This window comes from Orcinus orca, chromosome 17 (assembly GCF_937001465.1).
Source record: "Orcinus orca chromosome 17, mOrcOrc1.1, whole genome shotgun sequence".
NCBI lineage: Eukaryota > Metazoa > Chordata > Mammalia > Artiodactyla > Delphinidae > Orcinus > Orcinus orca.
In genome coordinates this window covers 42,398,920-42,411,196 of record NC_064575.1, presented here as the reverse complement: position 1 = coordinate 42,411,196, position 12,277 = coordinate 42,398,920, and the positions used below count along the sequence as shown (strand labels likewise).

General features: G+C 33.9%; 1 protein-coding gene across 3 annotated transcripts in view; it reads left to right on the top strand.

Moving 5' to 3' along the window:
• Positions 1-12,277, top strand: part of C17H8orf88 (chromosome 17 C8orf88 homolog) — a 40,442-nt gene that overhangs the window by 17,130 nt on the left and 11,035 nt on the right. The gene's annotated exons all lie outside the window — the stretch shown is intronic.

Here is a 12,277-nt window from a genome sequence, read left to right as displayed (position 1 = left end):
AGAAGTTTATTTCTGTATCTTCTGTATCATGTAAAATTTTGAGCTGGTGTACTCATTCTGGTTTGTGAAGTTGCTACCAGCCCCTGTATTATACTGTCCTATGGCTTTACCATCCTCAATACATGGCTTCTATCTTATTGCACAAGATGAATGCCTCTGCTCCAGCCACATGTCCCCTCTCTAGCCATCAGGAAGGAAGGAGGAAGAAAGTTCTAAAAAGTATGACCCAGAAGTTGCATATATAACTTCTATTTAATTTCTCATTGGCCAGAACTTAGTCATGCTGTACAAAGCAGACTGGAAAATATAATCTTTAGTTTTCCAGCCAGCTAATTCTATTGCTGAAGCAGAAAGGAAGAATTGCTCTTGCGAAGAACAAATAGTCTTTCCCACACCAGCTACTTTTTAATAAAGTAAAGATTATTTATTAATTTAGTTTCCAAATTTTTGTCAACCAATCTGTGTATGTAATTTAAAAGTTACAAGTTATAAAAAATACTCTATTAGCATTTTCTTCTAGTATTTAACTCCATATTCTAAAGAAAATATTTAAATTGTTTCCATATTTCTCATTTTTTATATTATATTTTGAAAGCGTCTTTTGGAAAATGAGAATTTATGTCTTTCACATCAGTCCCCTCACTTCTTCAACCCTTCTATCTACCCCCTCCCCATCACATAGTTATTTAAATTTCATTTAGAGCATCATCACTCTTTATATTATATGACTATATAAATACAGTTGCTTGGCTGAGAGGTGCATATCTCCGTTTCATACAATCCGTCTTTTTTCCTGGAGTTAACGTTTGTCTTGTTTTTCTATGCAACTGTTGTTAACTTTGCGCATCAGTTGCTCCAACAACTCTGCCACACTTATATATATTTTCCTTATGGTCATATATATCAGTTGGCAGTTTTTCCCCTGAAGGAGACTTTCCTTTTAGAATCTTCCATTATCCTGTTCCAGTATGGATTAATTACTCTTCAGTACTGCTGTGAAGCTGTTTTCCTGGAATGGACTTCTACTGTTATCTGGGGATATTCCCCTTGCAATTCTCAGGTTTCTTTTTTCTTCTTTTTGATTGAAGTAAAACTCATCATTTAAACCATTATAAATGTACAATATCATGCAACCATCACCACTATCTAATTCCAGAACATTTTTATTACCCCCAAAGCAACCTCATACCCATTAAGCAGTACTCCCTCATACAGTCCTCTCCCCAGCCACCAGCAAACACTAATCTGCTTTTTGTCTTTGTGGATTTACTTATTCTGGACATCTCATTTAATATAATTATAAAATATATTACCTTTTGTTTGTGGCTTCTTTTATTTGCCATAAGGTATTCAAAGTTCATCCCTGTGTAGCATGTACCAGTACTTCATTCCTTTTTATGGATGAATAATATTCCATTGTATGGGTAAGCCACATTTTATTTATTTCTCAGTTAATGGACATTCAGTTGTTTTTACTCTTTGGCTGTTATGAATAATATTGCTGTGAATATTTGTGTACAGATTTCTGTTTGAACACCTGGTTTCATTTCTCTTGGATATATGCCTGTGAGTAGATTTGACAGGTCGTATGGTAGTTCTGTGTTTAACATTTTGAGGAACTGCCGAACTGTTTTCCACAGTGGCTATACCCCTTTACATTCCCAATAGCAATGTGTGAGGGTTCCAATTCCTTGACATCCTTGTTAGGATCTTTTTTTTTATCATAACCAATCTAGTGGGTGTGAAGTGGTATCTCATTGTGATTTTGATATTTATTTCTCTAATGACTAATGATTTTGAGTGTCTTTTCATGTGTTATTGGCCATTTGTATTTCTCCTTGGAGAAAGGTCTATTCATGTCCTTTGACCATATTTTAATTAGGTTGTTTTCTTTTTGTTGTTGAGTTTTAAGAGTTCTAGATACTAGACCCTCATCTGTTCTCTCCCTCTCTCTCCCACTTCCCTTCTGCCTTCCTCCCCTTCTCTCTCTCCCTATGTATGTGTGTGTGTGTCAATGTGTGTGTGTAATAAATATATACATATATTTATTAGGTATTAGATATGTGTATATAAGACCCTTATCAGATATGTAATAATAGACACTAGACTCTTATCAGATATATAATTGTCAAGGACTTTTTCCTTTGTCTTTTCATTCTCTTGATAGTATACTTATATGTACACATTTTTTTAAATTTGTTGAAGTCCAATTTATCGTTTTTTCTTCTGTTGCCCTTGCCTTTGATGTCATTTCTGAGAAATTGCCAAATCTCAGGTCATAAAGGTTTATCCCTATGAGTTTTACAGTTTTAACTCTTACATTTAGCTCTTACATTTAGGTCCATTTTGAATTAATTTTTGTATATGGTGTGAGTTATAAGCCAACATTCACTTTTTAAAATTGAGGTATAGTTGATGTACAATATTATGTAAGTTTCAGGTATGCAGAATACTGAATCAATTTTAAAGGTTATATTTCATTTATAGTTACTATAAAATGTTGGCTATGTTCCCTGTGTTATACTATATATCCTTGTAACTTACTTATTTTGTACATGGTAGTTTGTACCTCTTAATTCCCTGCCCCCATATTGCCCCTCCCCCTTCCCTCTCCCTACTGGTAACCACTGGTTTGTTCTCTATATCTGTGAGTCTGTTTCTTTGTGTTATATTTAATAGTTACTTTCATTTTTCAGATTCCACATATAAGTGATATCATACAGTATTTGTCTTTCTCTGACTTATTTCACTTAGCATAATACCCTCCAAGTCCATCCATGTTGTTACAAATGGCAAACTTCCATTCTTTTTTGTGGCTGAGTGATATTCCGTAGTATATGTATACCACATTTTCTAATTCCATTCATTTGTTGATGGACACTGGGTTGCTTCCATATCTTGGCAATTGTAAGTAATGCTGCTGTGAACATTGGGATGCATGTATGTTTTCATTTTTTTCAGATAAATACCCAGGAATAGAATTGCTGAGTCATATGGTAGTTCTATTTTTAGTTTTTTGAAAAATCTCCATTCTGTTTTCCACAGTGGCTGCACTAATTTATATTCCCAACAAAAGTGAACCAGTGTTCCCTTTTCTTCACATCTTCACCAACATTTGTTATTTGTGTTCTTTTTCATGATAGACATTCTGACAAGTGTGAGGTGCTATCTTGTTATGATTTTAATTTGCATTTCTCTGATGATTAACGATGTTGAACATCTTTTCATGTACCAGTTGGCCATCTCTATGTCTTCTTTGGATAAATGTCTATTCAGGTGTTCTTCCCATTTTTTAATTGGGTTGTTTGTTTTCTTGATGTTGAGTTGTATGAGCTGTTTATGTATTTTAGATATTAACCCCTTATTGGTCATATCATTTGCAAATATTTTCTCCCATCAGTAGGTTATCATTTTGTTTTGTCAGTGGTTTCCTTTGCTGTGCAGAAGCTTTTAAGTTTAATAGGGCCTATTTGTTTATTTTTGCTTTTATTTCCTTTGCTTTAGGAGACAGATTCAAAAACATATTGCTACAATTTATGTCAAAGAGTGTTTCACCCATGTTTTCTTCTAGGAATCTTATGGTTTCCAGTGTTACATTTAGGTCTTTAAACCATCTTGAGTTAATTTTTGTATATGGTGTTAGAGAGTGTTCTAGTTTCATTCTTTTACATGTAGCTATCCAGTTTTCCCAGCACCACTTATTGAAGATACTTTCTTTTCTCCATTGTATATTGTTGCCTACTTTGTGGTAGATTAAATGACCATAAATTCATGGGTTCATTTCTTGGTCCCTCTGTTCTATTTCATTGATCTATGTGTATGTTTTGTATCCTACTGTTATTTTTTTTAAATTGAAGTACAGTTGATTTACCATGTTGTGTTAGTTTCTGATGTACAGCAAAGTGATTCAGTTATACATACACACACACATATATATATATTCTTTTTCATATTCTTTCCATTATGGTTTATTACAGGATATTGAATATAGTTCCCTGTACTATACAGTAAGACCTTTTTGTTTATCCATACTGTTTTGATTACTGTAGCTTTGTATATAGTCTGAAGTCAGGGAGCATGATACCTCCAGTTCTGTTCCTCTTTCTCAAGATTGTTTTGGCTATTTGGGGTCTTTTGTGTTTCCATACAAATCTTAAAATTATTTGTTCTAGTTCTGTGAAAAATGCCATTGATATTTTCATAGGGATTGCATTGAATCTGTAGATTGCCTTGGGCAGAATGCTCATTTGAATAATATTAATTCTTCCAGTCCATGAACAAGGTATATCTTTCCAAATATTAGTGTCATCTTCAGTTACTTTCATCAAAATATTAGCAAACTGAATCCAACAATACATCAAAAGAATCATACACCATGATCAAGTGGGATTTATTCCAGGATGCAAGGATTTTTCAATATCTGCAAATCAATCACTGTGACACACCACATTAACAAATTGCAGAATAAAAATTATATGATCATCTCATTAGACACAGAAAAAGCTTTTGACAAAATTCAACATCCATTTATTATAAAAACTCTGTAGAAAGTGGGCATAGAGGGATCATACCTCAACATAATAAAGGCTGTATATGACAAGCCCACAGCTAACATCATACTCAATTTTGAAAAGCTGAAATCATTTCCTTTAAGATAGGAAAAAGACAAGGATGCCTACTCTCACCAGTTTTATTCAACATAGTATTGGAAGTCATAGCCACAGCAGTCAGACAAGAAAAAGAAATAGAAGGAATCCAAATTGGAAAATAAGAAGTAAAACTGTCACTGTTTGAAGATGACCTGATACTATTCATAGAAAATCCTAAAGATGCCACCAGAAAACTTCTAGAGCTCATCAATGAATTTGATAAAGTTGCAGGATACAAAATTAATATACAGAAGTCTGTTGCATTTCTATACACTAACAACAAATGCTCAGAAAGAGAAATTGAGGAAACAGTCCCATTTACAATTGCGTCAACAAGAATAAATACCTAGGAATAAACCTGCCTAAGGAGATAAAAGACCTGTACTTGGGGGCTTCCCTGGTGGTGCAGTGGTTGAGAGTCCGCCTGCTGATGCAGGGGACACGGGTTCGTGCCCTGGTCTGGGAAGATCCCACATGCCATGGAGTGGCTAGGCCCGTGAGCCATGGCTGCTGAGCCTGAGCGCCCAGAGCCTGTGCTCCGCAATGGGAGAGGCCACAACAGTGAGAGGCCCGCGTACCGCAAAAAAAAAAAAAAACACCTGTACTTGAAAACTGTAAGACACCAACTTTATATTTTTGCATTAGGTATGCAGTTTTCTCATCACCATTTCTTAAAAAGACAGTTTTTTTCTTCATTGAATAATCTTGGCACCTTTGTAGAAAACCTTTGACCATAGGTTTATGTGTTTATTTCTGGACTCTCAGTTCTGTTCCCTTGATCTGTAAGTCTACCCTTATTTCAGTACCACACTGTTTTGTTTACTATAGCTTTATATTAAGTTTTGAAATTGGGAAGTATGAGTCTTCCAACTTTGTTCTTTTGCCAGGTTGTTTGGTTATTTGAGATCCCTTGCAATTCTATGTGAGTTTTAGAATCTGTGCTTCCATTTCTGCAAAAAAAAAAAGAAAAAGACAAGACTGTTGGAATTTTGATATGGATGGCATTGCATTTGTAGGTCACTTTGGGGGATTATTGCCATCTTAACAATATTGAATCTTCCAATCTGTGAACATGGGATATATTTCCATTTATTTAGGTATTCTTTAATTTCTTCCAGCAGTTTCTTACAGTTTTCAGTGTACAAACCTTATACCTCTTTGGTTAAATGTATTCCTACATATTATTTTTGATGCTAAAAAACTGGTTTTCTTAATTTCCTTTTTGTGTTATTTATTAATTGTGTATAAAATACCACTGATTTTGTGTGGGGACATTTCTATGAGCTTAAAGAAATAAAGGATCATAAGAGAAAATTATGAATAATTAATTGTATGCCAATTAGGTAATTTAGATGCAATAGAAAAATTACTAGAAACACAGAAATTACCAAAACTTACTCAAGAAGAAATAGAATATCTGAGTAAACCTATAAAACATCAGGAGATTGAATTTGTAATACAAAATCTCCCAACAGAGAAGAGTCTAAGATTTGTTGGCCTTACTGGTGAATTCTACCAAACATTTAAAGAAGAATTAATACTAGTCCTTCCCAAGTTCTTCCAAAAAATTGAAGAGGAAGGGACACTTCTCAGCTCTTCTATGAGACCAATATTACTCTGATATAAAAGCCAGACAAAGATATCACATGAAAAGAAAACTACAGACCAATATCTCTTAAAATATGGGTGCAAAAATTCTCAGTAAAATACTTGAAAACCATATTTAGCAGCACAATAAAAGATTATGCACTATGGCTAAGTGGGATTAATCCCAAGAATACAAAGGTGGTTCAACAGTTTAAAATTAATCAGTATAATACACCACATTAACAGAAGGCAGGGGCAAAGAAGATACATCACTATCTCATTTGATGCAGAAAAAGCATTTGGCAAAACCCAATACCCTTTCTTGGTAAAATCTCAGAAGCAAGGAATAGAAGGGAACTTCCTCAACATGACAAAAGGTAAAAACCCACAGCTAACATTGGAAATATGGAAATATGGAAAACCCACAGCTAACATTGTACTCACTGGTGAAAGACTGAAAGCTTTCCCCTCTAAGATAAAGAACAAGTCAAGGATGCCCACTCTCACCACTTTTACTTAACATTATGGAAGCTGTCACTTGAGCAATTGGTCAAGAAAAAGAAAAAAGACATTCAAATAGGAAAGGACAAAGTATTCTCCAGTCACACATGACATGGTCTTATGTGTAGAAATCCTAAAGAATCCACATAAAAAATTTAGACCTAATGAATTCAGCAAAGTTACAGGATACAAAGTCATTTATGATTTTAGTAATTTGAGTCTTTTTTTCTTAGTCTTCATCAATTTTAAACTTTTCAAATAACCAACTTTTTGTTTTGTTGATTTTCTCTGTTGCTATTTTATCTCTATTTCATTTATCTCCACTCTAATCTTTATTTCCTTCATCCTTGTAGCTTTTGATTTAGTTTGCTCTTATTTTTACTAGTTCTTTAATGTTTAATGTTAGATATTGATTTGAGCAATTTTTTTAGTATAGGCATTTATAGCTGTATGTTTTGCTCTGAGTGCTGCTTTTGCTGCATCCCATAGGTTTTGGTATGTTGTCTCCTTGTTTTCACGTCTCAACTTGTTTTCTCAGTCTTCTGTTATTTTTCTCTTTGACCCATTGGTTGTTTAAGAATATGTTTTTAATTTACACATATTTGTAAATTTTCCAGTTTTACTTCTGTTATTGATTTGTAGTTTCATTCCATTGTGGTCAGAGAGAATACTTTGCATATCAGTGTTTTAAAACTTTTTGAGACTTCTGTGGTCTAACATATAGTTTGTCCTGGATGTTTTATGTGTACTTAAGAAGAATGTATATTCTGCTGTCATTGACTGAAGTGTTCTGTATAGTCTGTTAGGTCTATTTGGCTTATAGTGTTGTTCATGTCTTCTCTTTCCTTTTTGATCTTCTGTCTAGTTTTTCATTCATTATTGAAAGTGGGGTTTTGAAGGCTCCAATTGTTATTGTTAAACTGTGTGTTTCTTCTTTCAATTCTGTCAGTTTTTCCTTCTGTTGTTAGGTACATATATGTTTATAATTGTTTTCTTTTTAATGAATTCACCCCTTTATTGTTATATAATATCCTTTTTTTTCCCTTTTAACAATTTTTGTCTTAAAGTTCGTTTTCATCTAATGTTAATATACCCTCTCCAGCTTTCTTTTGGTTATTGTCTGCATCAAATATCTTTTTCATTCTTTCACTTTCAGCTTATTTTGTGATTGGATCTAAAGTGAATATCTTTAGACAACATATAATTGGATCATATTTTTAATCCATTCTGCCAATCTCTGCTTTTTAATTGTTTGTGACATTTAATGTAATAACTAATAAGGAAGAACAGCTCTACCCATTTTGCTATTTGTCTTCTATAAGTCTTTTATCTTTTTTTATTCTTCAATCCCTCCATTAATGCCTTCTTTTATGTTTAATAGATTCTTCCTAGTGTATCATTTTTATTCCCTTTTTATTTCCCTTGTCATATATATTTTAGTTATTTTCCTAGTGGTTGCACTGGGGAATAACTGAATTTACAACAATCTAGTTGGAATTAATATCAATTTAGTTTCAAAATTATATAAAACTTTACTCTTATATAGCTATATCCCACCTTTATGTTGTTATTGTCTTTATACATTGCATAATCTATCAACCTAGATTTGCATTTTTATGTATTTGTTTTTTAAATCATACAGGACAAAAGAGGACTCACATCCAAAAATTCATTGATACTGACATTTATATTTACCTATGTAGTTATGTTTACTGGTGTTCTTTATTTCTTCGTGTGAATTCTAATTACTGTGTACTGTCCTTTTATTTCAGCCTGAGGATTTCCTTTAGCATTTCTTGTAAGGCAGGTTTACAAGCAATGAACTCTCTCGGTTTTTGTTTATCTACAAATGTCTCGATTTCTTTTCATTTGAAGGTAGTATTCCAGATATAGATTTCTTGGTTGACGTGTTTTTTGCTTTTAGTAACTTTGTCATCCCACTGCTTTCTGGCTTCCATGATTTCTGATGAGAAATCAGCCTTTTCTCCAATTGAGAATCCCTTGTAAGTGATAAATTGCTGCTTTTCTTCAAGATTTTCTCTTCGTCTTTTAACAGTTTGCTTATAATGCATCTGAGTGTGAATCTCTTTGAGTGTATTTTGCTTGTAATTTGTTGAGCTTCTTGGATGTGTCAGTGTGTGTATTTCATCAAATTTGGGAAATTTTCTGCAATTTTTTCTTCAAACATTCTTTCTGCCCTTTCTCTCTCCCCTATCCTTCTGGGTCTTCCATTATGCATTTGTTGGTATTCTTGTGTAGTCCCACAGGTACCTTAGGCACTGTTCATTTTTCTTCATTGTTTTTTCTTTCCAGTCATCAGACTGGATAATGTCATTGACTTATCTTTAAATTTGCTGCTTCTTTCTTCTGCCTGGTCATATCTACTGTTGAACCTTTCTAGTGAATTCTTCACTTCAGTTATTGTAATTTTCTTCTCCAGAATTTCTATTTGATTCCTTTTTATAATTTCCATTTCTTTATTGATATTTTAATGATATTGATATTTTGGCAAGACACTTTTCTCATGGTTTCCTTTAGCTCTTTGGGCATATTTAAATTAGTTTATTTGAAGTCTTTCTCTAGTAAGTCCAATATCTCTGCTTCCTCAGGGAAGGTTTCTATTAATTTCTTTTTTCCTGTGTGTGGGCCATACTTTATTATTTACATGCCCTGTATTTTTTGTTGTTGTTGAAACCGGGTATTTTGAGTATTATAATGTGCTAACTGTGGAAATCAGATTTTCCCCCCTTCCCAGGGTCTGTTGTTCTTGCTTGTTGTAATTGTTGTTTTTTTTGCTTAATGAGTTTTCTGAACTAATAGTATAAAGTCTTTATTTGTCATGTGTGGCCATTCAAGTGTCTTTTTGATATCTTCATGGTCAGCTAATGATTTGGCACAGATTTCCTTTAATACCTAGAACCAAAAAAAGAAAAAAAGCCCTTTCCCAGTCTTTGCATATGACCTCTGTGTGTGTGTTGGGGTGTGCCTTCAGTACTCAGTCTGGAAGTTTACAGCTCTGCCTTTGCCTTCACTTATTGCTTGTGAGGAACCTGAAGGTCAGCCAGGGGTGAGAGCTTGGGAACTCCTCAAGCCTTTCTGTGAGCATGAGCCTAGCCTTTAGCATGCATGTAGCCTTCTAAATTCCTTGGAACATCTGAGAGTCTTTCAGTGCCTTTATTCCCCAACACATCTCTTTCCCTAGCCTTTCCTCCTGAGCTTTTTGTTTTGCCTATTGTTTGCTCCAGTTGTTATCCCTTCCTAGGTGGAAGTGGCTAATACATTTCCATATAAAAGTTTTGACAAATAGATTCAGATAGTAGCCTCAGACCTGGGAGAGTTCTTAGGTGAAATATAGGCAAGTCCTTTGAGATGATTCTTCGGGGAGCCACCAGAGAGGTCAAAAAAAAATGCCACCACTATTCTTTGAGACTGGTCTGTATTTCTCTCTCTAGTAGTGGGAACCTAAATCAGGAATGAGACCTGTTATTTTCAAGGCCACAGCCAAACTGGGTTGGTGGAGATGTTCCCAGGCAAGTTAAAATGCCACAAAACTCTTTACCAAATTTAGCTGATTTTTTCTTCACTAAGCATTCCCCTGTTTTTTGCAAGGTTTTGATTAAATTCCAGAATTTAGGAAAAAGTTGATTCTGGAAGTTTTTGACACTTTATTTGTTGCTTTTGTGGAGGGAAGGACTTTTAGAGTTCCCTACTTGGCAATTTTCGCTGACATCACTCTCTTCTTAATTCCTTTGCTTTCTTCTTTCTTCATTTTGCTCAAGTGCATTCTCCAGGAGCTTCATTGTAAAGGACATTGGGTTGGTGAATTCTTTTAATCTGTGTATTTACTTACACACTGGATTGGTAGTTTGGTTGGATAGAAAATGCTGAGTTGAGGATGAACCTTAAAAACATTATGCTAAATGAAGAAGCCAGACACAAAAGATCTGATATCATATGATTCCACTGATATAAAATGTCTCGAAAAGGCAAATCTATAGAAACAGAGTAATGATTGCCTAGATTGGATTGGGAATGGAGAGTGACAACAAATGAGAGTGAGGTATCTGATGATAGTTGCTGTAAAAGTTCTATATTTCTCCTTTGTGGCCACTCAGGTCTCTTTTGTGATAATCTTCATGGTCAGCTAATGATTTGGCAGAGATTTCCTTCACTGCCTAGATCGAAAAAACAAAAATAGATTGGGGCAGTGGTTGTGCAACTCTGTAAATATACTAAAAATCATTCAATTGTACACTCAAAATGAGTGAATATTATACTATGTAAATTATACCTCAATAAAGCTATGGAGGAAGAGGAAGATGATGAAAATAAGGATTAGTAGAGCTCTGCTTGGTAGTGCTGTCAAAACCTGCTGAGTGAAACACAGTGAGTGAATCTTCAACCTCAGGAGCCTGTGCTTTGGGAACTCACAAGAACAAGCTGGGTTTCCCTTGTGTTGATTAAATATAGAATTTGATTTTTTAAATTTCCAGGTTGAAAATTATTTTCATTCTAAAATTTTAAGGCATTTTGCTTTATTTTCTAGCAGTCTATGTTAATTGGCTCTTAATTCTATGAAGTCCAGTGCCATTCTGATCCCCAGTTCTCCAAGGCCCTTAGTAAATGGCTTTGTCTTTTATTTCTGTTTTTTTGTTTTGTTTTGTTTTGCCATTGTTGCTCTGGAAGTATTTTGGATTGTGTGTTTACCTTAGGTTTTCTGAAATTTCCTATTGTTTTGTCTCTTTTTGTAGTCTTTTTTTTTTAACTCAAAGTTTTCTCCTGAGCAATTGGTGAACTTCTTCGATCTCAAGACTTAGGTTCTTCTGATGTGGAAATTTGTGGATATTTCTTTGATAATGTTTCTCATCTCCATTTTCTTTGTGTTCTCTTCCTAAAACTATTATATTAGTAATATATTAGTAACATTAGCCTACTTGACTCTGATTGTTTCTCTAATTTTCTTATATTTTATTTCTTATTTTTCATCTTCTCATCTTTCAGGTTTACTTCCTAATAGCCTTCCTCAATTTCTTTATTTGGCAGCATAGTCCAGAGAACAACTTGGAATTGAGTATTAGCCATTAGTTCTTTTAAAAGCCACAAGTCATTTCCATCACTGGAAAATTCTTTCACTTCTTCCACATTGTGCAGCAGCAATCTCTCCTTTCCTCCCAGCAGTTTCACTCCTAGTTTTCCACCAAAGGGAAATGAAAAAATAGGTCCACACAAGAACTTATAGTATATCCAATTCATCCAAGTTGTCAAATGTTGGCTTAAAGTTGTTCATAGTATTCTCTTATTTTCTATTTAATGTCTATAGGACTGTGGTGATAACCCCTTTCTTATCTTTGATATTGATCATTTGTGTTCTTTTTCTTTATCAGTTAGTCTAACTTGAGATTTGTCAATTTTGTTTCTCTTTTCAAAGAACCAACTTTTGGCATTTTAATTTTATATATTTTTTCTATTTTGGTGATTTTTCCTTTTTATGAATTCCTTTCTTCTATTTTGGGTTTAGTTTGCTCTCCTTTTTATAGCAT